Source organism: Alexandromys fortis, unplaced genomic scaffold, assembly GCF_014885135.2.
Source record: "Alexandromys fortis isolate MF-2015 unplaced genomic scaffold, M_Fortis_MF-2015_v1.1 scaffold_1, whole genome shotgun sequence".
NCBI lineage: Eukaryota > Metazoa > Chordata > Mammalia > Rodentia > Cricetidae > Alexandromys > Alexandromys fortis.
The window spans coordinates 2,426,705-2,451,368 of NW_026067927.1; the positions used below are offsets into that span (position 1 = coordinate 2,426,705).

General features: G+C 42.5%; 1 protein-coding gene, 1 long non-coding RNA gene and 1 pseudogene across 5 annotated transcripts in view; 1 reads left to right on the forward strand and 2 right to left on the reverse strand.

Annotated features, from left to right (window-relative positions):
• LOC126502583 (uncharacterized) overlaps positions 1-2,454 on the forward strand; it is a 14,138-nt gene extending 11,684 nt beyond the window's left edge. For all 4 annotated transcript variants that reach the window (XR_007591981.1, XR_007591980.1, XR_007591978.1 and 1 more), the window contains one exon: positions 1,796-2,454. This is a non-coding gene — a long non-coding RNA (uncharacterized lncRNA). The remainder of the gene's footprint in view (positions 1-1,795) is intronic.
• The window catches only part of LOC126502582 (liver carboxylesterase 1-like), a 103,454-nt gene that overhangs the window by 40,651 nt on the left and 38,139 nt on the right, over positions 1-24,664 (reverse strand). The window lies entirely within an intron of this gene.
• Positions 14,223-17,791, reverse strand: LOC126502705 (transmembrane protein 98-like; annotated as a pseudogene).

A 24,664-nucleotide genomic window follows, 5' to 3' on the forward strand; every position in this document is an offset into this window, starting at 1 on the left:
TTCTTCTTCTTCTTCTTCTTCTTCTTCTTCTTCTTTTTCTTCTTCTTCTTCTTCTTCTTCTTCTTCTTCTTCTTCTTCTTCTTCTTCTTCTTCTTCTTCTTCTGGCATCATCTTAGAAATTTTTTAGAAATATGTCATGTGATCTTAGGTTATCTGGAGTTTCCTAAAGATAGAAAGTAATCTTGTATGTGATGGGAATTCCTATGGATGGAAGAAATATTTTTCCATTCTGGGTATACATACGAACACATCTGTGAAACAGATATCAAAGAGGAAACCTATAATCCCACCACTGAAGATGGTGAAACAGGAGAATTGAGGGGTCAGACAGGCACATAGTGAGGGCATTTCATAAATCCAAAGAGAAAAAGAAAGCAGCTGTTCTTACCTCTGAAATGTTTGAACTTCATTATATTTTGATCTTGATGAGCTAGAATATGATACCCAAGGTCATGTTAGACTCAACTCCTGAATATACAAGAACAGAATGCTAGAGGTAGTCTATGGGGATCCAGGAGTGTACTCTAGTGTACAATGTCCTTATGAAGAGAAAAGGCTCTGAGTCCTAAGACATCATCTGTACTTATCCTTACAAAGGGAATAGTTACCACATCCCTATATCCTTTATTTTTCAAGTATATGCCTTATGAGGTTCCATGTGATAATAAACTACTAAAAGCTCAGTCAGTCCTCAAATGTCACTTTTTCTGAGCAGGCTGACTCTAATGAATACATCTCCTCTCTGTATTCCCAATGCACATAACCCATTTGGTATGTAATTGTTTTCTTTTTGGATTGTCCTGGTAAGCAGAGAGAATGTTTAGTTTATTCTTGCATCTCCTACCCAGACACTGTTTCCAAAATTAGTGGATGCAGGTGGCCGATATATAGAACTATCGGTGAGTTGTAAAGATTCACCAACAACTACTTAGATGATTGGGTAAAAAGTTATAGATGCTGACTGACTGGCTCATAGATTATGATCAAATTGAAAGTTATTGACAAGTTCTGGTGGCTCTATACTAGACCAAGAGAATGGTTTCAGTGAATTGGATGGAGGGATGGATAGACGGAAGGCAATAAATGGACAGGTAGTTAGTTATCTTTGACTCTTCAAAGAAGTAGTCTCTGAAAACAGAAAAGTAGGTAGTAGCTGTTATAATTTAGATAGCCTATAATCAGCCAAGGTAAGAAAAATAAAAGTTAAAAATAAAATCTCTGTATATACTGTCTCCATCCTCAATGTTCAGAACGGTAAAGTGGGAATGTAGAATTTTAAATTATTGAAATACATTTGGAAACAAGACTACCACATATTAAATTTTGAAGGAATTAGGGCATTGCTATATAACTTTTATCATACTTTTATTGTGTGTTTTGTGACATTTGACTTTTCATTGTAAAAGAGAGAGATAAAAACAATCTCAATAATATTAGAAGGCTAATAATGTTATGTATGGAAAATCATAATAGAATCAAACTAAATTGGAAAGTTGAAAAGAGTTATATGACACACATAAGAAAAAGAGAAACAAGAACACACACACACACACACAAACTGGATGTAAGGAGAGGTGATGGATAGCAGGTAGACAGAAGCCAGATGATAGATGCATGCAGAGACTGATAAAAATTTGTGGGAATATTATGGAAATACATATCACAATATCCTCCTTGGGTTTATCCGCAGTTTTCCTTATCTCTAAGGAAAATAAAACCATTCTCCTCTAAATATTTAGCTGGTGAAAATACATTTGAAAATACGGTGATGAGGTGACACTCTGTCCAATTTCAGGGAGCTGGAGGACCACTCATGATGCCCAGAAGTCTCCATAGATTTCCTCGGTGCCTCCTGCTCCTCATCTCCACGCCAAGAAGACTCCCCAGGCCATCAGAACATGTCTGTGACCTACATCCTCTGTCCGCCTCTCCCTGTTACAATGTCTGTTCATCCTTCCTCACAGCCATCTCCACTTTCCCAGCTGGACCCTCAGTCCCAGATACTGCTGACCTTCTTAGTGGGTTTTCAAAGCCAGGAGTCCATCTCAGAAGACCCCCTGAAAGCTCCCAGTGCTCCAGTTCCCTCTGTGTACATCTAGACTGGAGCCAAACAGTGAACCTGCTCTGCTGCATGCACACCCTTCCCCTTACAACCTGCGGTTTACTCCCAAAGCTCCTTGCCAACCATGGATTCTACCCTAGTGTGAAAAGAGAAAGAGAATCCAATTAAGTGAGGAGAGAGATAATACACAGCAGGTACTTTTTATGGTGGGGCATACAAGCACGTCCCAGGGGCCAAGGAGGGTTTGGCTTTAGTGTTCCACTGTCTAATGCTGAGAAATAAAAGAATCAACCTGAATCCATATACTGAAAGTTAAGTTCCCACGACTATACTGACTCATCTCCAAAGGACCTTAGCAGCTGCTATCATGCCTGGATAAGGCCTGGTACCGGGACACTTACAAGAACAGAGACACTTTCACCTCCCGCTGACTCTCCGAAGATTGTCCCAGAGACTGGGTCTCCTCCAAAGTTGGCAATGTTGTCCTGGACTCAGTGTGGTGCAGCCACCTAGTCCAAATGACCCCAGTTCCCCAGGCTGTGTTTATCTCCTGTGCTGCAAGGAAACAGGGTGAAGGTAGATACATCCTGGCTGAACTCTCAGAGTGAGAGAGAGGCGGGGGCTCTTAGTGAAACAAGCTGAGTCCTGAATTCCCGACACATGTCTTCACCACCTCACATCTCTCTAGAAATGTTCTGTCCGGGACTCTCCGCTCATCTTCCAGAAACTGCGTAGCCTAAGAGTTAGTGAGGAAACATGACAGACAAACCCACTTCAGCTTCTTAGTGTATTCAGTTCACACTGCAGAGGACAGGAAACAGGAGTGAAGAAATTTTAGTATCAAGTGATGAAAGGGATTTGAAGACAAAACCAGCTTACAAAAGATGCAGGGATGGGGACCGCGGGTGATATTTTCCTATTGCAGGACCAAGAGAGGCTTTTTCGAAGTAGAGGTTATTAATAGGGACCTAAATAAATGAGCATGTAGGCTTATGACTATCGTAAAATATTATTCCCGTTAAAAGAAGCAGCAGGTGTAAAGACCTCTGGGATCAGAGGGGTGAGGGTAGGTAGGAGCAGCCACAGGCAGAGCAGGTGCTGCGAGCCTTGGTAAGTTCTTTATCGTTGAAAGTAAGTGGGAGCTGTCTGCAGAAACAAGATATGATTCAGCCTGTGTCTCTCACAGCGCTCTGGCTGCTCTGTAGAAAATACATGCTTTAAAAGTAACAGCTGTACTAAAAACAAAGCAGAACAGTGGCTATAACAATAATCCAGTCCAAACTGTAAGACTCTGGTTAGAGTGGAGCAGGGAGCAGATGAGAAGGGGACAGAGTTTGTTTGGAAGGTGGAGTCAAAAGGACTGGTTGGTTGATTAGATGTTGAGTGTTAAAAAAATAGGAGTCCCAAATGTTCCCACGGCTTTTATGTTGAGCAAACAGGAGGTGGGATGGCCAGCACCTGCTCAGCAGTTGCAGGAAAAGGAGGGAGGTTTTGTTCTGTTCTCTCTGCCTGAAATAGCAGAAGCTTGGCGTGACTCAGTCTACTTCTGAGAGCACTGTGAACACTCTCCAAAACAGGCTTTGAAACTGTTACATAAGTTTGGGCCAGCAGAGAGAACAACGCACAAATCTGCCCAGAAGCAAGTGTAGCGAGTGGAGAATTAATTGACAGGCGAGGTCCATGACTGAAGGACCAGGATACATTGAGAAGGAGCCTAGAAGAGGCCTCTAAGATGCAAGCCATTACTGGAGCGGGGGTCCTGGCATCTTTGACCTGGAAGATGTTACAGTTTGGATGTGCACATGTGAAAGGATCATGGAGCAACAGATCCTGTAAAATGTGAGGTCCTGGGAAATGGCATTGAGACACTGGGTCCTCTGCCCTTGGGGGTGTTGAGCTCACCGGGCTAAGGTTAGTTCCCTAGTGAGCCAGTTTTGAAAACAGCAAGACTTCCGAACTCCCTTCTCCAGCTTTGTGTCTCATCATGCACGGGAGTGAGCAGGTGGCTGTAAAGGAGGGCTGCATGCTCCAGGCTTGCCTCTTACCCAGGGGACAAATAAGCAGAGCAATTGTAGAGTGAAGAAAACGAGTCCTAGACATTCCTTCCTGGACTCCGAGCTAGGTCATCCGGAGTAGGACCTTCTATACACCCCACTACCCTCATTTTTACAGTGGGCATCTCATCTTTCTCATCTCTCTGCTTCTTCTGTTGTCCCACTTCAGTTACTGTGGGGAACTGAGGGAATCAGCCGGACCCTCCTTCAGGAGGCCAGGCACCCTTACACACTTTCTCATGATCAACTGTGTCTCCTTCAGGAGGCAAGGCACCCTTACACACTTTCTCATGATCAACTGTGTCTCCTTCAGGAGGCAGGGTATCTTTACACACCTTTTCATGATCATCCGTGTCTCTCCTTCAGGAGACAGGGTGCCTTTACACACCTTCTCATGATCAATTACATCTTCACGTGATTGTGTGACAGAATAGAAAACGATTCCAGGATTCCCTCTAACAGAAGAATAACCCATTTTATTCAATCTCTGTGCTGAAAACAGTGACCAGAACAGGATCTGGGACACATGGCATCAAGAAGTAGAATACTGTGGAAATCTAAATTGTCTCTTGCTGTCGTTTTCTGTTAATTATCAGAAAATACTAACTTAATTTTTGGAAGACATTTATATATTCTTAAATTGTGTTTTGGTGACATGCTTTATGATTATTGGGTTGTCAGGACATAACCCCATTGTAAGTCTAACATATATTTATATGAAGAAGAACAGCCATTAACACCGGGAAATCTTTATGTAAATTTGGCTACAAAGCTATGATTCAGGTGATTAAATCCAATGCTTCCTTCCTGTCCTGGTTGTTAACTATCATCAAGCCACCTAGAGAGGTATTCTCTGGATGACTTACGTATAAGGATGCCTGTGGATGATGGTAGTGTGACTACTTTTATAATGAGGAGGAAACATTGTAAATAAATGCGGAGATACAAATGAGAAAAGATCCCTGTCCAGTGTGGAGGTCAGGGGAAAGGAAGAAGATGTGGTATCAGTTCGAGGCAGGTGCTGTGAAGAAGCAGGTAAGCTGTCCTAAGACGATGTCATAAGTCAGAAGCTATTAAAACGGAAATCACTACGAGGTAAGTGAAGGTCAGCGCATGTGGTGGGACCTGCGCCTGTGATTACTCTGCAGGGGCCACCGTGAGGTGACAGGAGGAAGGGCTGTGAAGGCGCAGATGGCCTCATCTGGGGCTAAGAATTTCTATGTTAGGACATCAGGACGAGGTGCAGCCCTGAAGAAGTGCAGGGAGAAGTGGAACAGGGTGGTAAAGATGCTGAGAGCTTCAGGGAAGTGGAGAGTCTGAACAGATCTTGGTTTTGGCCTCCATGAGGCCAGCACCAATCCCGCCCCGAGATAGAATGGGTAGAAACTAAACTCAGCACAAAAAGTTTGGCTAGTGGCTTTTCTGTTAAATAGCACATTGGATCCATCTCTGCTAATACTGCTTTGCCTTAGTGGTTTTGTGAATGCCTTGAATGTGGCTGTGGAGAGCCAGGCCAGTCCAGCCCTGCACTCTGCCTGTCTTGGACACTGCCCATGGTGGCACTTCTGGCAGGTCTGTCCCTGGACTTCCTGCAGGATTTTTCCCTGGACTTCCTGCAGAAATGGTTGAGTTTTTTCTCCAAATTACATTCTTTGCTTTCTTCTTTGTTTTTTTAAAAAATACTTTTATATAACTGCATAAAATTTATTCTAGTTCTTAAAAGACAAGAGGCCCTCACCAAAAAAAAAAAAAAAAGTTTGGCTAAGGCGGGAGCTATGATCAAGGCCACCTAGAGTAGTTCCCACTTAGATCGTGTGGAATGCGCACAGACCAACATCTTGAGCAATCTCTGTGTGCTAGAGGGCGTCCCATTCCTTTAGATTGTTTCTCAAACGAATTTACTAGGTGATTGTAACAGAAGGACAACACGAACTTGCCAACAGCTTATGTAATCCTCCTAAGATGGGAATGGGGTAACCAGCAGCAAATCATGCCCTACTCTAAATCTGGCTTTATACCCAGCTCTTGGCTTCTCACAGTGTCACGGATATAGAGAGAAGATAAAATCTAAACAGATTCTAGGCTGTTAATGTTCTGGTAGCCAAACACCAGCTCTGGGTTCAGGAGCCCCAGATAGACTAAGGTGATGTTAGGAGTACTCATGACCCTGTGAATCTCAATTTCTCAACTGGTAAGAAGACATCACAGATAAACACTGAGATCCAATAAAATCTTGTATCAACCAGGAATTTAATCTGTTCATTTGATGCTTTGACATACATGGCTTTCATGCCCCTATGGGAACTGTGGTCCCTAGGGTGCATGAAATCTAGAACCATCCACCTCTTTCATTCATGTCTCTTCTCTTGGGCTACCATCTCACATGCTACACCTACTACCTGTGATGACCTGACCACACCTCCAATTTCCTATTAATGTTTTATCTTAGTATAATTTTATTGTAGTATAATTTTAGCATGTGTGTATGTATGATGTGTGTGCATGGATGTGCACATTTGTGTGTGTGTATAAGTGAAGGTGTGTGTGTATTGTGGTGCACATATGGGGGTCAGAGGAACACCTTACGCATTGTTTCTCATCCACTACCCTGTATGAAACATGGTCCCTTTGTTGTTTGTTGTGGTGGACAGTAAGCTAGCTGGCCAATGAGCTTTTAGGTATTCTTCTGTCTCCACATCTCGTCTTGGACTAGGAGTACTGGATTGCAGATGTGCACTACCACCGCTGGTTTCATGTGGATTCTGGGGATATTTTCACAGCAAGGGCTTTATCATGTGAGCCAGCTCCTCAGCCCTGATACACTTCATTTCAAATCAAATCCCTGGTTTATCTAACCCTCTCGCATACCTCCTCTAGCCTAGGCCCACCTTAAGTACTGTAGAAGGAACCACCTAAGGCACCATCCCAGTAACCCAGTGGGGAAGGTGATAGGATTATGCTGGCCTGCCCTGTCACCTGGCAGGATGAACCCAGTCAGTACCCTAGCCAGCCCAGGGGCCTATGGCTGCCACACATGTGCAAAGACGCCTTTAAGAGAAGCTCCTGCCCACTCCCAAATCTCTTCTGCCAAGACCAACTCCAAACCCAGAGAAATTGATATGCTACCCCAACTGTCACCAGAGAGGCTTCACCCAGCAACTTATGGAAACAGATACAGAGACCCTAAGTCAAACATTAAACAGACCTCAGGGAATCCTGCCGAAGATGGAGAAAGATTGTAGGACCCAGTGGTGTTAAGGAAACCACAAGAAAACCCACATAACCAACTAATCTGGGTTCAAAAGGCCTCACAAAATATTGTGTGTGTGATGTGTGTATGTGTGTGTGTGTGTGTGTGTGTGTGTGGAGAGAGAGAGAGAGAGAGAGAGAGAGAGAGAGAGAGAGAGAGAGATATCATGAGATTGGGTGGATAAAAAGGTGAAGAGGACCTGAGAGTTGCTCAAAGAGGAAAAGACATCAAAATACATGGTATGAAGGAAATAAAAATTTCAAAGATAAGCTTTTAAAACACAGTTTAAAAGGTTTAAATTGACCAAGCTGATTGATCTCAGGGATGTAAGGTTAGATCATCATATCAAACCAATAAATGTAATGCATTATGTAAATAAATTAAAGATAGGTGCAAACAATAAAACAAACAAGCAAACAAACAAAAACAAATTTAAAGACTAAGTCCTGGAGAAACTAAGAATAGAAGGGACATTTTTCCTGACTCCATTGAAGTGAGTTAGAATTGTTATAAGGAAAATTACTGAACTGTATATGTTGGTCTCATGTCCTACAACTTTGATAAAAGTATTTATTAGATCTAGGAGTTTTCTGATACAGCTTCTAAGCACATCGACTAAGAAGGCAAAAGGACCTCTATTTAAGACACTAAAGAATGATGCTGGAGAAGACACTAGAAGATAGAAATCTGTCCAATGCCAATGTTGTGGTTGCTTTGGGAGAAATTTTTGTCAGTTTCATTGAAGATAAGCATAGATTCCAACGTGACTCAGCAATTTCAGTTCTAGAGAATTGGAAACATGGGTCATACAAAAACTGGTACACAAATAACAGCCTTATTCATAATAGCCAAAAAGGAAACACTCGAAGTCTATTAACCAAAGAAGGAATCAATAAGTTGAGAGTGCACAGTACAGTACTATTGAGCCATAACAACATGCTACAGTGCAGAAAACTAAAAACACGTTGAAGAGCCTAGACACCAAAGCCAAAGACTGCATGTGACTCTATTTATATAAAAAGTCCAGAAAAATCCATCTTTGCATTCATTTGTAAATATTTCTTGAGGATATATAGTATGTTAAACCCTGTGCTCAAGGTTTCAGCCAAGGCTCAGTGTGGCTGAGGAACCACCCAAGAGAACAAACACATCGTGTAAGATGGACAACTGATAGTTAAGAAAAACCTGTGACCATAGAATCATATTCTCAACCTCTGTATCCTGCAGTCAACTGTTTGGAGTAACCACCTTGCTGGGTGCTGAGCACATTTATTACTGAACTGTGAGACAGCTGGGGTATCTTCTTCTGTGACCTTTATAACCCTTTCCCAATAAACACCTGCCTAGTCTTTCTACAGGTGTCTTCTTCATCCTTCAGGCTCACAGTAGGGATAAGCAATGGATACTGTGTGGGGTCTATCAGGAAGGTAGGTGGCTAGACAGGCGCCCTAGTCCTTGAAGTGTCAGTGGCCAAGTGACAGGAGTGCCCTCAAGATTCCTGTCCTCTGTCTCCCAGCATAGGCTTTTGCTGGGGAAACCTTCAGAAGCTAGATTCACCTGGCTCAGTCTGCAGGGGTAGCCCCAGCCAATCACCTTGCTTGTAGGGCAGGGTCGCCTGAGGATATTTTTTACTAATAAATATTGCTGCTGTGCTCTCCCCCGCCCCTTCTGCTTTCCTGTTCTCCGCTGGAACCTCTGGTTCTGTGAATCTTTCCCAATTAAAGCTGTAGATATTATTACAATTTCTGTCTGCCTTCATTTAAGCCGCTACATCAGTCTCACACACTCAACTGGAGATAGGAAATTAGTTGATGACAATGAGGTAAGAATGATAACCAGTGTCAGGTTACCTTCCGGCTAGTGCAGGGAGAAGATAGTTCAGACTTCTCCATACCAGGCTTTCCCTACAGCCAGCTAGGGGCAACGAGTCTGAGGTTCTAGGAGAACATAACCAGAGACAGTCAACTTTCACTCTGTGGTGGCTGTTAGCCACTTCTCTTTCTTAATATACCAGGAAGATGTCATAACAGGCAACCTTATCATAAGAAAAAAAAAAAACATGGGTAGTGTAAACAATTACAGTATCAGTTCAGCTGGACAAAGGTTGGGATGGGGAGGGCTGAAGGCTTAAGAGAGGTGACTGGAAAAAGGTAGGATGTGTTCTCACTGAGGTCATTGGGCAAGTCTGCTCTTGTGCAGATCAGACCAATGCCAATACCAAAAACAGAGCTGGGTATCAACCCCCAAATAGTCCACTATGATTCCCAGGGATCACGAATTCTTCCCAAGACCGAAGTTTTGCCTGCAATGATATTTCTAGAGATCCCCAAATTCAAAATGACCTCTCCTTTAGCATTCATTGGCTTGTTGGCAGGATGTTGAGCCTTACAGTAAGGGCAAGGACTTGGTGGCAGAATAGGAATCAGTTCAAAGGAATGATTTACTATGAAAAATATTGACCAGATTTTGGGGTCCTCCCTTCTATCAGGAAAGACATTTTGTCTTTAGAGAAAACCTAAAATTCCCTCCCCCATCTCTGTCCTCATGGAGTAATGTCAATATTTTCCTAAGAAGTCAGGACAGTGTCCAACTATTTAGCAGTGGACACATACACTCACTAACAATGCTGCCTTGCCAATGCTGGCTGGCCTTTAAAACCTGGCAAATATTCCTGGTATCCAGGTTAGGAAAGCTATCTCAAGTTTGTTAAGGAAACAAAAATCATAACAATGGATTATGTTCAATACATGTTAAATTTTAGCCCCATTTGAGACTCAAGCAAAGAGAAGAAGCCACATCTAAAACTTGCCTGCTACTGGCCATAGCTTCTGATATCTTCCTTCCTTCCTTCCTTCCTTCCTTCCTTCCTTCCTTCCTTCCTTCCTTCCTTCCTTCCTTTCTTTCTTTCTTTCTTCTTTCTTTCTTCTTTCTTTCTTTCTTTCTTTCTTTCTTTCTTTCTTTCATTAATTCATTCTTTTCAAGTAAAACAAATTTTATTCAATGGATTGTCACTGGGTATATCAAACACACTATAGGATGGGCCCTATGCCCAGGGTGAGTTGACCAGCAGAAAACAGAGTCCACGTGATTGTGTGTACTTTTTAGAAAGAGTTTATTTTATATATATTTTCTTTTTTTTTTTCATTATTTTTATTGAGCTTTACATTTTTCTCTGCTCCCCTCCTTACCTCTTCCCCTCCTTTTCAACCCTCACCCAAGGTCTTCATGCTCCCAATTTACTCAGGAGATCTTGTCTTTTACTACTTTCCATGTAGATTAGATCTATATATGTCTCTCTTTGGGTCCTCATTGTTGTCTAGGTTCTCTGGGATTGTGGTTTGTGAGCTGGTTTTCTTTTCTTTATGTTTAAAAATCACTTATGAGTGAGTGCATGTGACAATTGTCTTTCTGTGCCTGGGTTACCTCACTCAAAATGATGTTTTTTAGCTCCATCCATTTGCCTGCAAAATTCAAGATGTCATTATTTTTTTTTTCTGCTGTGTAGTACTCCATTGTGTAAACGTACCACATTTTCCTGATCCTGATGGCTGAAGGGCATTTAGGTTGTTTCCATTTTCTGGCTATGACAAACAATGCTGCTATGAACATAGTTGAGCACATGTCCTTGTGGCAAATGGAGCATTCTTTGGATATATACCCAAAAGTGGTATTACTGGGTCTTGACAAAGGTTGTTTCCTAATTTTCTGAGAAACCACCATACTGACATTCAAAGGGGCTGTACCAGCTTGCATTCCCACCAGCAATGCAGGAGTGTTCTCTTTACCCCACAACCAATCCAACATAAATTGTCATCAGTGTTTTTCTTGGTGTAGCCAAATTCCTTGGGTTGGATTTTCCTTTTAGTATTTTGTGTAGGGCTTAGTTGTGGCTAGGTATTCGTTAAATCTAGTTTTGTAATGGAATATCTTGTTTTGTCCTTCTATGGGTATAGTAGTCTGGGCTGGCATCCATGGTTTCTTAATGTCTGCATAATGCTGCACTTGACCTTCTGGCTTTTGTTGTCTCCAATGAAAAGTCAAGTGTAATTGTGATAGGTCTACCTTTATATGTTACTTGGCCTTTTTCCTTTGCAGCTCTTAATAGTCTTTCTTTACTCTGTATGTTTAGTGTTTTGATTATTATGTGGCGAGGGGACTTTTTTTTGGATCCAGTTTATTTGGTGTTCTGTAAGCTTCTTGTATCTTCATAGGCATGTATCTTTTGTGCCTTTGAGTTGAACTTCTCCTTCTATACCTATTATTCTTACATTTGGCCTTTTCATGGTGTCCCATATTTCCTGAATATTATGGGTTAAGCCTTGTTAGATTTAATGCTTTCTTTGAATGATGAGTCTATTTCCTCTGTTGCATCTTCAGTGCTTGAGATTCTCTCTTCCATCTCTTGTATTCTGCTGTTCATGCTTTTGTTTGTGGTTCCAGATCGTTTTCTCATGATTTCTGTTTTTATAATTCCCTCGGCTCCTTGGCTTGTGCTTTCTTTATTTTCTCTATTTCAGTATTCAAGTCTTGAATAGTTTCTTTTATATGTTTGATTTCTTTTTCTTGGTTTTCTTTAAGGGATTTGCTGATGTCTTCCTTTTTTATTTTTTATTTTTATTTTTTTTTTGTCTTTTCCTCCATTTCCTTGAGGGAATTTCCCATTTTCTCTTTAAGAGTTTCAAACATTCTCCTGAAGTTAATTTTTTAAGTCATTTTCTTCTGCTTCATCTATATTTAGTTGTTCAAGTCTTGCTATTATAGGGTCTTTATGGTTTACTTGTGTCGTGTTGCTCTTTGTGGTATAGCGTGTATCTCACCTTTTCTACTCATCTTTTCCTCTAATAGGTGTGTTTGTGGCTGTCGATGATTCTGTTGATTAATCTTCTAGTGGCCAGTGAATCCAAGGCTCAGATGGTTGTTCCTCGTGGTACAATTAGTGCCACGATTCTAGTTACCCCTTTGGTCACTCCATGTTCCTGGGGGTCGCTCAGCACTCCTGGGCTTTGCTCCACTCCCTTGGAGTTTGCTGTCTCAGGCCTGCTCCTGCCTAGGTTGCCAGCTTTGACCTGTTTCTGTAAATCCTGGTCTGGATCTGCTCCTGCAGAGGTCCCTGGCTTGGTCCTGCAAAGTTCTCTGGCTCTCGTCTACTCCCTTGGAGTTCCCAGGCTCTGATGCACCCAGGCCCTCATAGGTTCTGACTCAGGCTTACTCCCTCAGAGGTCTCAGACTCAGGCTCAGACCCACAGAGGTTTCTGATTCCTGCTTATTCCCTTTGATGTACCAGACCAACTCCTGGACCCACAGAGGTCCTGGCTCAAACCTACTCCCTCTGAGGTCCCAGATTCAATCAGAGATATCTAGTTCTGCCTACTCCCTTGGCGGTCCCAGATTCACGCCCAGACCTCCAGGGGACCTGGCTCGGGCCTAATTCCTCAGAAGTCCTAGGCTCATGCCCAGATCCACAGGGGTCCTGGCTTAGGTCTGCTCTCTTGAAGGTCCCAGATTCATGTCTGGACCCTCAGGAGTCTCTGGCTCTGGCTCACTTGCTCAGCAGTTTCTCCCCTGTACCTATTCCTTGGAGTTCCTTGCTCTGGCCCAGGTTGCTGGCTCAGTCCTGGTCTGCCAATGTCCCTGAAGTGGATCCACTCCTGCTCTGTGGAGTTTGCTTCCTCAGGCCCACTCTGGCTTAGGTAGCTGGTTCAGTCCCACTCCTGTGGAATTTGTTGCCTCAGGTCTGCTCCAGCCCCCATTGTTGTTTTCTGTTGACTTTGTAGAAGTGGTCAGTGAATCTCAATCTACAAAACCCCACACCAGACTTTAAAGCTGCCCAATAATGCCAGCATGTCTGGAGGGATTCCTATCTTTTACTTTATATGTCAGCAGTCAATTAAGATTATTCCCTTTGGATTTTTCTATGTAGAAAGCAAAATTCTAAGAGGTGACCTGAAGTGCTAAGAAGCTGACAGGACATGGCAGCATAGATGTCTCTGGAGGCTTCAAACCACCCCCACAGCCAGTCCATTCCCATTAATTTCAATGATTGTAGGAACCTGGCAGTTTAAAACAGGATTTATACAAAAGCAAGGAAGAACCACTGACCTATTCCCCAGCATTTGTTGCTCTGTGACTACTTAGGGGTGGGCTGAGGTGGAGAACCCTGCATTGGCTTTGGCTCCACCACTTATTTTTGTTAATCTTTTTTAGAAAAGGGTTAAGCCAAGGGTGGCTCCAGATGAGGAACTAGTTCATACACCACGCTCTATGGCTCATCATGCACAGAATCTATAAGGCAGCTTCCAATGTACTCTGGACACACAATGAAGTTTTTAAACCATGTGTGTGTTTATTTTAACGTCACCCTGCCTTTTATTCTGTGAGAGTTGTCAGAATCTGAATGAGATCCCCATGGGAAGCCTTAGCCATACTCAATAACAAAAAGCTTGTAGATAAAGGAAAGAATATTATTGTGTCTCTCAGACTACCAGGCCAGCAACTGACTACTCCACCTTGGACCAGAGCTCCCCTAGCCATTGACTTTGAACTCTATTATGGATGCTTACAGTCAAGAATTTAATAGTCTTCTTATTTTGGCTGCCTTCTGTGTTCCAGCAACCAAAAATCACATGCCTTCTAGCATATCTTTGCTCCTTGGTTAATTTTATCTTTTTCCCCCCATGTTAATGCTTTTTCTTTTCCTCTCAGGTGATCCCCATTTCTATATACCACTTACACTTCTAGTTTTGTTTAAATGCATTACATGTTTTTACTTTAACAAATTTATTCAAAAGGAGGTTTTTGTACACATTCATAAGTGGAGACATATAATATATGCAATAAATTCAAGATAAACATCCACAATGTTTCACTATATTTTATAAGGGTAAAATACTGGCGAAATAAAGAGATACTATGATATATGATAAACCATCTGGTTTATAATAGTGTATAATGAAAACTAAGTCACTCAGTGTGTAAACTGATGAATGAGTGTTACCCAGTAACTGCAGACAGTATCTTTTTTTATCTCCAGTCTTCATCCTCGGAACTTCAAAAGGCTTCCATGCAGACCTTGACCTTCTGATCTCCTGGTGTCAATTTTTTTTTGGGGGGGGGGGGGCTTGGAAAACAGAAGAACACATTTGCTATCCACCTAGTGGTTGAAAAGTCAAATTGCAGGCACAGTGATAAAAAGGAAACAACTTTATATTCCACAGTGTCTAACACAAATGGGAAAGGGGAAACACATGGTGGGGTGAAGGGCTTGGATGCTCCAGGAACCAAGTACTGAACACAACCCAGCAAGGGGAGTTCGCAGATCACCCAAAGAGGCGATTCCGACTTAGTTCTGATTGTTCTCTAAAATTCGGATCCGAGTTGCCACGCCTTGGTTTCCAATAGCCAGAAATCCTAATTTAATGTGAAGCCTCTTGATTCTTAGAGGGCAGCTCCATTTTCTTGGAAACATTAAATGAACTAAATCTAGCAGTTTTCATGCAGCCTTCCGTGCTCTGCTGGAGAGGTCTGAGGCATCTCCCCTAACTGTGATATTACACTACCACTTTCCTGCATCCTTTGCAGCAGAGGCTTCCGGGATGAGGCTCTTAGCTTTACTCTGCACCCAGGGCTGGATGCTGGAGCTCCAGAGAACAACTCAATCTACAGGAAGTGGAAGGCTCAGCTGAGCTACGCAGGAGCAGGGACTGGAGCATGCAGGTTAAATGGCCGACTGCTCCTGCAGGAAGAAGCTCTCAGCGTTTGGAAGGCTTTTTATCTGTCTCAGAAGTCAGGGCTGCCTCTTAGAGAACTTCTAAGTGCTCCTCAGCAGCAGGCAGTGATTGGTCCATCCAGTCCAGGACCCCGGTTAGGTGGTAGGCATTCTTGATCGCTAGCACCAAGTGACTGACGATAGGAACAGTGCAGTTGTCCCTGCATCCAGGAGCTTGGGGTCTAATGGCAGTTACAGACTTTACAACATTGTCTACATGGGCTCATCTGCTTAGCCATCACAATAATATTGCTCACACTTGCTGAAGTCTTCATCTTGGCCCCAGAACCCATTGTCATGGCAACAAGTTTTTCGGTCAGAGTGTCACAAATCTTCAATATGGCGAAGCAGTGGGATATGAGACCCGAGGCATCTTCAATCCAGTCTTCATTCTCCACAATGGCCTCGATGTGGGTTTTGATGCTGACAACGCCATCCATCTAACTCTGAGGGCTTAGACTGAGTCTACCTCGCATTGATGAGGTCCAAAATGGCCTTGAAATCATAGCACTGGAGCAGGTCTCGAGGACAGCACTAGCTCTGCCTACAATCTACCACCAAGGCAGCAAACAAAGCTAGGAAGATAGTGGCCAGCACACTTATGGTGACAATCACCACAGTCTCCACACTTCCAGAGGCTCCAAAGTTCAGTTCGGTCACATCCTCTGAGCAGGTGGAAGCTCAACTGGGGCTCCAGAGTGCCCCCAAGGCCAAGTCCGAGTGCTTCCCCACTGACCAGCAGCAGGACATGCCAGGAGTACGGGCTCACATATGTTTTTGTAAGGAAATCATTGGAGCTGAAAAGAGGAGGACTACACAGCAGCCTCTCTTTAGGATGTAGCTCCCACGTGAAGGGGAGTCAGCTTTAAAAGATCAGGATAATGATTAAGTAGATTAAGATGAGAGCTGTCCTATACCTCAGACCACACCCTAATTGGTCAGGACCCAAAAGGCTATTGGCTGAATGAATTCTCATAAGAGCCCAGCTATACCGCAGGCTGGCATCATAGAACTCAGCATCATACTTTAAAAATACTGCTTAGCCATGTTCATTGCTGCTTTATTCACAATAGATAGGAAATGAAAATGACCTAAGGGTCCTTTGACTGACAAATGGATGCTGAAAATGTGCTACAGCATGGAATACTATTCAGATATAAAGAAAAATGAATGCATGAACTTTTCAGATAAATGGATGGAACTAGTAAAAGATTATATTGAATGAGGTAACCTAGACCCAGAAAAACAAACGTCACATTTTCTCTCATTGGAGGTTCCTAGCTCCAAAACTTCAGAAGTATTTGCATAGCCTGTATAAACTACAGAAGTCAGGGAAGTACAATAGGAGCATTACCAGGATAGAGAATTGGGGAGCGATAGAGAGGGAATGGCAGAATATAAGTGATCTGATAGGGAACTGGTAAAATTGGGGGTGCTACTTAAGGAGGAGGAGGAAGGTAAATACAGAAGAAGGTGAGAAGAGGCTTAAAGGAGGGAACCAATCCAGACTCTTTGTATAAAGGGGTGCCAGGGAGCTGAGGTGATGCATTTAACCAAACATTCTAGTCTTTCTTTGGAAAAAGGGGTGCCAGATCAAGTCTGGCTACTTTCTGCAGACATGGAGCAACATGCAAGAGGGGGAGAACTGGGAGTAGGTGGACTCATGCTCAGCAAGAGGTATTTTTGGAGAGGCATCCAGTTTACTGCCATCCTGGAGATGTTAGGCATCTCTTCCTTGAGGGAGATGAGAATGCAAGTGGCTAGTAGAAAAAAAATTGTTATTATTGGCTCTGTGACTGGGGCTAGCCATGGGAATGGTCATTAACTTCCAGAAAGAATACAACAGAGAGGTGTTCTGGTTGTACAGGTAAGGCTCAGGTGTATAAGTGAGACACAAGAGCAGATATGTCCTTCTAAAAATAGATTTTAGTTGATAGGTGTCCTTTCGTGCCAGGAGAGTTGGAAGCAATGGGGAAGTCCCAGAAGCTGGTGCAGGTGTTGGCGTTGTCTGGAGGGCACTTTTATAAGTTGGTCTTGGCCCAAATAGCAAAAGTAAATGTAAAATATGCTTGAAAAAGGGTGGGGTTAAAGTAGGCTTTGGAGACTGCTCATTTTTACCAGACCAGATTTCTTGAGAGAGCAGCAGAACTCTTTCCCAGGAACTTGTAGGTCTCTGTAAGACAACTGGAACAGAACATTTTAGAAGACAACTAGTGGGAATTGGGAACTCTGGATTTTTTAAGATACACCTGAAACCTGTTAATCCTAGACTATTAAAGCCCGTGAAAGACCTTAAGCCATCAAATGCCATTAGACAAATTTAAGAGGGATAAATGAGCAGACATGAGACAGCTTTTTTTTTTTTTTTTTTTTTTTTTTGTCTCTCTGTAGTCTTTGGAGAACACCAGCCTTAGAAGCAGTGCTTGCCATTAGCTGCTGAGTCCAGGAGGCCCAAAGATTTTCCTTTGGGGGGANTTTTTTTTTTTTTTTTTTTTTTTTTTTTTTTTTTTTGGCTACACAGGCAATCCCAAGTCTCTCCTTAGTCCTTGGAGAATATCAGCCTTAGAAGCAGCCGTTAACTGCTGAGTACAAGAGGCTCAATGATTTTCCTGTGGGGGGAAGATTTAGTCTACCTGTTTTGGCAGGATGGGAGGATCCATCCCCGGTGTAGCATTCAGGAAGCTGAAGAGGTGGAAGGCACATAAGTTAAATTTAGACACATACTTTACTCAATTACTTGCAGCTTACAAATGCTAGCAAATATAAGAAGATGAAAAAATATATTTTAATAAGTCAAAGAATATTAGCACACGTGGATACTCTTACCTAAGATGGTGGTGAGGTCAAAATGAAGGTTACCCACGTGTTTGTATTTTTCCAGAGTTGTTGTAATCTGGAGTTATAAGTTTTTACAGATCTTAAAACATGCACATATTCACACAGAGAAATAAGACAAGCACACTGTGGAAACAAACACTCATACTCACACAGACATAAGACAAGCATACTGTGGCCACATTATTTTAACAGACAGACAGATAAAACATTTTAGGAACCTGTGTTAGCTGACCAACTTAAAACTCCCAGCCTAGGTAGGCAGCAGAAGTCAGGGAAGCACACAGGTGATTCCATTAAGGACTGGATTAGCAGATGCTACAAGAGGGAACAAAGCAAAGGACAGAATAGCTTAGGGTTTTAGAGTGAAAGGAAGGGGAAGATAGATCCATTGTAGAGAACAATAAGAGACAAACAGCTAGTGAGGCAGGGAGGGAAGCAGGGAATAGGAGTAGGGACAGGACCATCACATGCAAAAACCATGGGATTTGGAGTCTTGCTTGTTTTCACAGTAGGTGTTAGCCCCAATTTAAAAGGATTTTTGTAAAAGGTAGCCCAAGCACGTTAGGAGAACAGGCTTTGAATTGCAAGAGCCCAGTTTTTACAAGTATGCCAAATGTTGGAACTCAAGCCTCTCATGTTTGCGGACAGAGAGAAGTGATGGTGCTTTAAATGATAAACTATACAAAACAGTATGTGTAGATTCAGGGCAAGCCCCAAACTAATCCCAGTGACAATATTCACACATCTGCTAAATGTGAGCCTAAAAATCATATGGAAACAGAACAGATACAGAATAAACTGGGAAGCTTTAAAGAGAGAGAGAGAGAGAGAGAGAGAGAGAGAGAGAGAGAGAGAGAGAGAGTAATGCTAGAGGAACAAGAAAGGCAGGTTTTTAACACACACTGCATAACCTTAGTAACAAAACCAACATGGTCCTGGCATGAAAACAAATATCCGAACCAGCAGAATGTAATGGAGAACTCAGAAACAAATCCATGCTTCTACAACTGATTGGCTAATTTATAGAAAAGACACCATTTTCAATAGGTGGGGCTAAGGGAACTTGAAGATGAGTTTAAGATTGAAACTAGACAACTACCTCTTCCCTGCATGAAAATCAACTTAAAATTGCGGTGAGAAGTGTAATGCCTGAAAGTTTTAACCACAGGAAGGAAATAGGATAAACAATTCAAGACTTGGTACAAAGACTTCTTGATTGGCACTCCAACACTGAGTAAATAGCAGCAAGAATCGGAGCCTAGGATTATCTCCAAGGGCTCTGTCCAGCAAAGGAGAGAACTAACACAGCAACGAGGTCACTAAGAATACTGGAAAATTGTTGCCAGACATTTACCTGACAAAAGACAAAGAATCTGAATTACGATGGTTAATGCTGATTGTCAAACTAATTGGTTGGACTGAATAAACCTCAGGAGATTAGTGGAACATATCTTGCTGAGCCCATGCCACAGGACCCCCAAATAAGACTACCACAGAGCCAGTATCCAATGCAAACACACTGGGGTTTATTGTTTATAAGTTAGCTAACTGGTACACACCTACACGGTCAGGGAAAACAGCCAAGGGCTTCAGAGTAATGGGCTTTTAAAGGAAAAAACTGCAAGCAGAGTGGTACAAGCCTTGATGTTTTGGGATTGGGTAAAAATATACAACTTTTGAATTCTTTGATTGGGGTGTAGGAGAATTTTAAAACCGTCAAAACAGAGGACAATCAGGTACCTACAAAAACATTTGAAGCAAGCAGATGTTGTTTGGACACCTTGGTTGGTTACCAAGGCAGACACAGTTTCTTGGGAATGTTTATGAATTTGGGGGGCTGCATTTACCCCCCACTCCAGTTAGGTCCTGTCTAAAACAGAGTTCTTGCTCTGAGTGGAGTTTGTTCTGTTCCTTCAGTCTCTGGGCGTTTCTTTGAAAGAACTTTCAAAGAGGGACTAACTATGAGGGAATCACACTTCCTAAGTGTAGGTGTCAGTATCCCACAGGCTGACACCCCAGATGAAATACATCAAGAAGAAAGAGCTAAGTATCAGGAGTCCTGACTGTCATCCTGATGACTAGGTGTGTGCTGCCCTGCTGGACCCTCCCCTCTACACAATGATGGACTGGAAGAAAATAAATGTTCTTCTCCTAAGCTAATTTGATAAGTGTATTTATCAGCTGTATGAGTCTTCTTGTGGGGTTATTATCTTTTATAGAGAGTCATATTAGCTATAAATAAGGATACTTTGGGTTTTCCCTTTCCTGTTTGTACCCCCTTTACCGGTCTCATTGTCTAGCTAAGGTGTTAAGTACTATATGAACTCAAGGGAGGAGAGTGGATATCCTTTTCTTGTTCTTGATTTTAGTGGAAATGCTTTGAGTTTTTTCAACTTAAGGATTGTATTGACTGTGGATTTCTTGTATATTATCTTTATTCTTTTATCCGTATTGTTTTTTCCAGGACTTTTTTTTTTTTATCACAAATGGATGTTGGATTTTGTCAAAGCTTTTCTGCATCTAATAAGTAATTGTGTCACTTACACTCTTTAGTCTTTATGGTGGGTTATGCTTACTGATTTGTATGTTTAACTTTAACCATCCCTGGGATAAAGCCATTTTGATCATGGTGAATTTTATACACACACACACACACACACACACACACACACACAATTTAACCATTCTTACTGGGGTAAGGTAAAATTCCAAAATAGGAGAAAAGTAATGATCAATTTTACTCAGCTGCTGTGAACCCTGTGATCTATAGTAATGACTGGCCTGACGAGACATGTCCACTCATTCAATAGTTGTGTGAACATCATGGGAATAACTAACAACTTTATGATTGGAATTAAGTCTGACTTCACAAAATGAAACCCATTTCAGGGCCAAGAACCTGTGACAGACTATAATCCAGGGGGACCCATAACTACTATTCTGCTAAATTGACATAGTATTAGACCAACACCTACTGATTTATCATTCTAATGCATCTCTCTATCTGCAGTAGATGGTGATTCACACAGAGACCCTCAATGAGCCAAGGTGCCATGAATAAGAGACTATGGATTGTTCTCCACTAAATAGGACATCAACATCACACTCCTCCTGCCTGGTCTCCATGGATCATTGCAGAAGGGCGAGCAGAACAAGTGTAAGAGCTGATGCATGGATGACCACAATGAAATAGTGTCCTCTGGACACAGCAGGGCAGCTGCACATCTGGATTCACAATAGTCATGATGCATGGCATGCAAAAGACTGCAGAAAGTTCAAGCCACAGCCAGCCTCAGGGTGGAGAGGAGAAGTGAGCACAAAGTCCCATGCCTGATTAGGAGCTATTTACAGTTGGTGTCTTCCGGGAAAAGCAGAGCCCATTTTCTTTAGTAGTGTAGCCCCTGGTGCATCTGGAATGGAAGGTCACACACCTATGAATACATGAGCGGCCAAATTCAACTTGATGTGTTAAAAAAAATCAGAGGACACAAATTTGGGTGTGGAGTGAAAGCGGTGGATCTCAAAGGAGTTGGGAAGGGATGACTGTGATAGAAATGCATCCCATGAAATTCCCTGAGAACTAATAGTAATATAAAGAACAGCTTTCCTCACGTGGCTTCCTTTTTCTCCTCTGATCACTTGCCCGAACCACCCTTCTTAGAACTAAATGCTTCAGTTCCGAGTCCCTTTCAGCCTTCACAAAGTCTTTGGCTCCAAGTCTGTGTTTCTTATAATGCACCTTTTAATATAATATAAAACATTCAACATTGCAAAAATTCTAAGACAATACCCAATTGACAGATGGCAGGAGACACCGGTGTCATGAGAGGTATGTATGTTATGACATTTAAATTACTGAGATTAAGATATTGAAGGAATTTGTGAGCAGTTTCCTTAAATATCATATTTGGAACTGCAGACAAGATAGGATGTATAGTAAATATGTAGATAAACAGGAACATGATAGAATCTGTTCCAGCTTAGAAAAAGTACTAATCTTTACCTCATTTGTGTTCCAATATGTTCTTATGAGCAGGGAACAAAGCCGTGACATTATTGCCTTAAGGCAGGCTTTACAGGAGACCCACCACCTGTCCTACTGGTGTCCCAGGCCAGGATTCTAAGAGTGACCCTGCCTGGGGACATGTTGTGAAAGAAGCAAAAAATGTTGAGTTTCCTAATCTAGCTCGGCCTTGCTACAGAGAATCAAGAGAGCAAATTCAGGAGGAAAGGAGAAACTCGCCCAAGGCCATCAAGTCAAGAGCCAAACCCAGGCCTCCTTAACACAATGCTTCTGCCAGCAAAGACCCAGTCATTAACCTTTTAAAGCAGAGCATCAAATACTGAGGTGAGATCATCACTGTGGTTTCCCTTAACATCAGGGGCCTCATGGCGGAAAGCTTGGGTGATACTGAAACTCATACGCATAGGTAGGAGTTCCAGCATCTATGGAGACATGGATTATGGATTTATCCACAATTCCTGTTACCAGGCATGCACTTGAGAGTGTCCCCAGCTCTGGAGTAAAAACCTGTTTACTTGCACAGGAGAGAAAGGGTTTCCACAGTCCCATCATCTGGCTTAGGGCTGCACAGCTGATTGATGTGGGTCTGTGGTGGGAATGAGACGATGACTGAAGAAACAATGAACAGATTGGTGTCAGCTGTAAACACGCAGCGTGCGTGTCAGGGATGACACACGTGTGCATTGGTTCGGGATCTACGCTTCACAGCTTTCTTCCACGCAGCCTGGCTTGGAGCATTTGCAGAGATGAAACAATTCCATCTGCTTCTCTGAAAATGGAGACATTTTAAATACAAAAATATGTAGTGATGAAATAATCTGTCTCTCATGTTTCAAGAAGCAATAAAGCTCAGGGTTCATATTTCATATCCTGCTTCTTGCTTGGCCCATCATACAGAGAGAATGATACAGAGAATACATAGAGGCTGAACTACTTCTCTCCTGACCGCCTTCTTCCCCTCTGCCTCCCTGACTTTCCTCCTCCTCCTGCCTCCCTTCTCTCCCTGCCTCCCTCCTCCCCTCTGCCTCCTTGGCCCCTGGCCTCTCTCCTCCCCTTTGCCTCCCTCCTCATCCTGCTTCCCTCCTTCCCTCTGCCTCCCTGGCCCCTGGCCTCTCTCCTCCTCTCTGCCTCCCACCTCCCCTCTGCCTCCCTGGCCTCTCTCCTCCCCTCTGCCTCCCTCCTCCCTTCTGTCTTCCTCCTTACCTCTGAGTTCCTAACCTCCCTCCTCCCCTACATCTCTGGCCTACTCTCTTCCCCTCTGCCTCCCTAACCTCCCCCCTCTCCTCTGCCTCCCTATCCTCCCATCATCCTCTCTGCCTCTCTTTTCACTATCAAAAATAATCTTGTCAAAATGCCAAGGTGACACTTTTATTGTGTGGAGGAAAATTGAAGACACAAATCTTTGGGCCATGTGGGCTAACCCATGCACCCCTAGTCTGAAAACTTTAGAACACTGCAGTGGCCATATGAGCATAAATTCCCACCAAAGAGAGAAATTTGAATAGTGTAGGAAAAAATAAAATGCATGATCATATCAGAGAAAGCACCTACTATACTGTAGACTATATGTAGAGATTTGAGATAAATTGTGTATGTTACATTTAATGTAAGGGATTTGGACCACTGAGTAAGGGACTTGGACCACTAAGTATATGCTGCAGAGAACTTTTGTGAACAAGGAAACGTATACTAGGCAGCATAATGCCTGTGCTCATTTTTTAAACTTTTGCTTGAAATTTGATATTTCTAAAAATATTTTTTAGAAAGTCTTCTAACCACAGGTAGGTAAAACATATGAGTGATTAATTATACAACTAAGAACAGCAAGAAAAGCAGAGAAGACAGTACGTCATCACAAGACTAGACATTTGGATAGAATTGCAGAAGAAAAGGGAAAGGACGCAGACCATATTCCAACAACCCATGTACTTAAGGCTCAGGGAACACTGATGCAGAAAGGAGGTGGGAAGATGGTAAGAGTCAGAGGAGCGGGGTGTCTACTTTGAGACCGTATCTTCTATATACAACAGAGGCGCTGTACCATGAAATCTCAACAGTACAGTTGACTGAACAAAATCAGCACTATCACAGCAACCGCTGATGTGCTGGAGTAGAGGGGAACTCTCACAAGCCCCACTCCTAGGTGAAGAGCTACAAGCAATTAGTGACAGCTGATAATTCTTTTGAGAAGAATGAGGATTAAATTTACAACATAGTTGTACCATGACTTTTGTCATGAACAGACATTCAACTCTAACCAAACAGCAGCATCAACTCCATTTACTGAGAACAAACTGTAACCATCTACAGCCATCCACCATACAACTACTATAAGTCATGTGTGCTCTAAGCACTTCACAGATGAGGAACAGGTCAGGAGAACTTGATGTAGGTTAAGTAGCTGGCAACCCTGCTAGTACATAACATAACTGGCAGTCACAGCCTAATTATTTCACTGCTAGAAAAGCCAAATCAAGAAGTAAGTAAAGCACGACCTCTCTCTACTCCTGAGAGTGTCCAAATGAACCAACAGTCAGTTTGGAATATAGAATTCTTAGATATGTTGCCAAGGCACATAAGTTCCAAGGCAGTTTATACATTCCAGGGATAAGCATGAGCAAACTGAAATTGCTGCAACACACTTCAAAAATTTTACCTCTAAACTGTTATA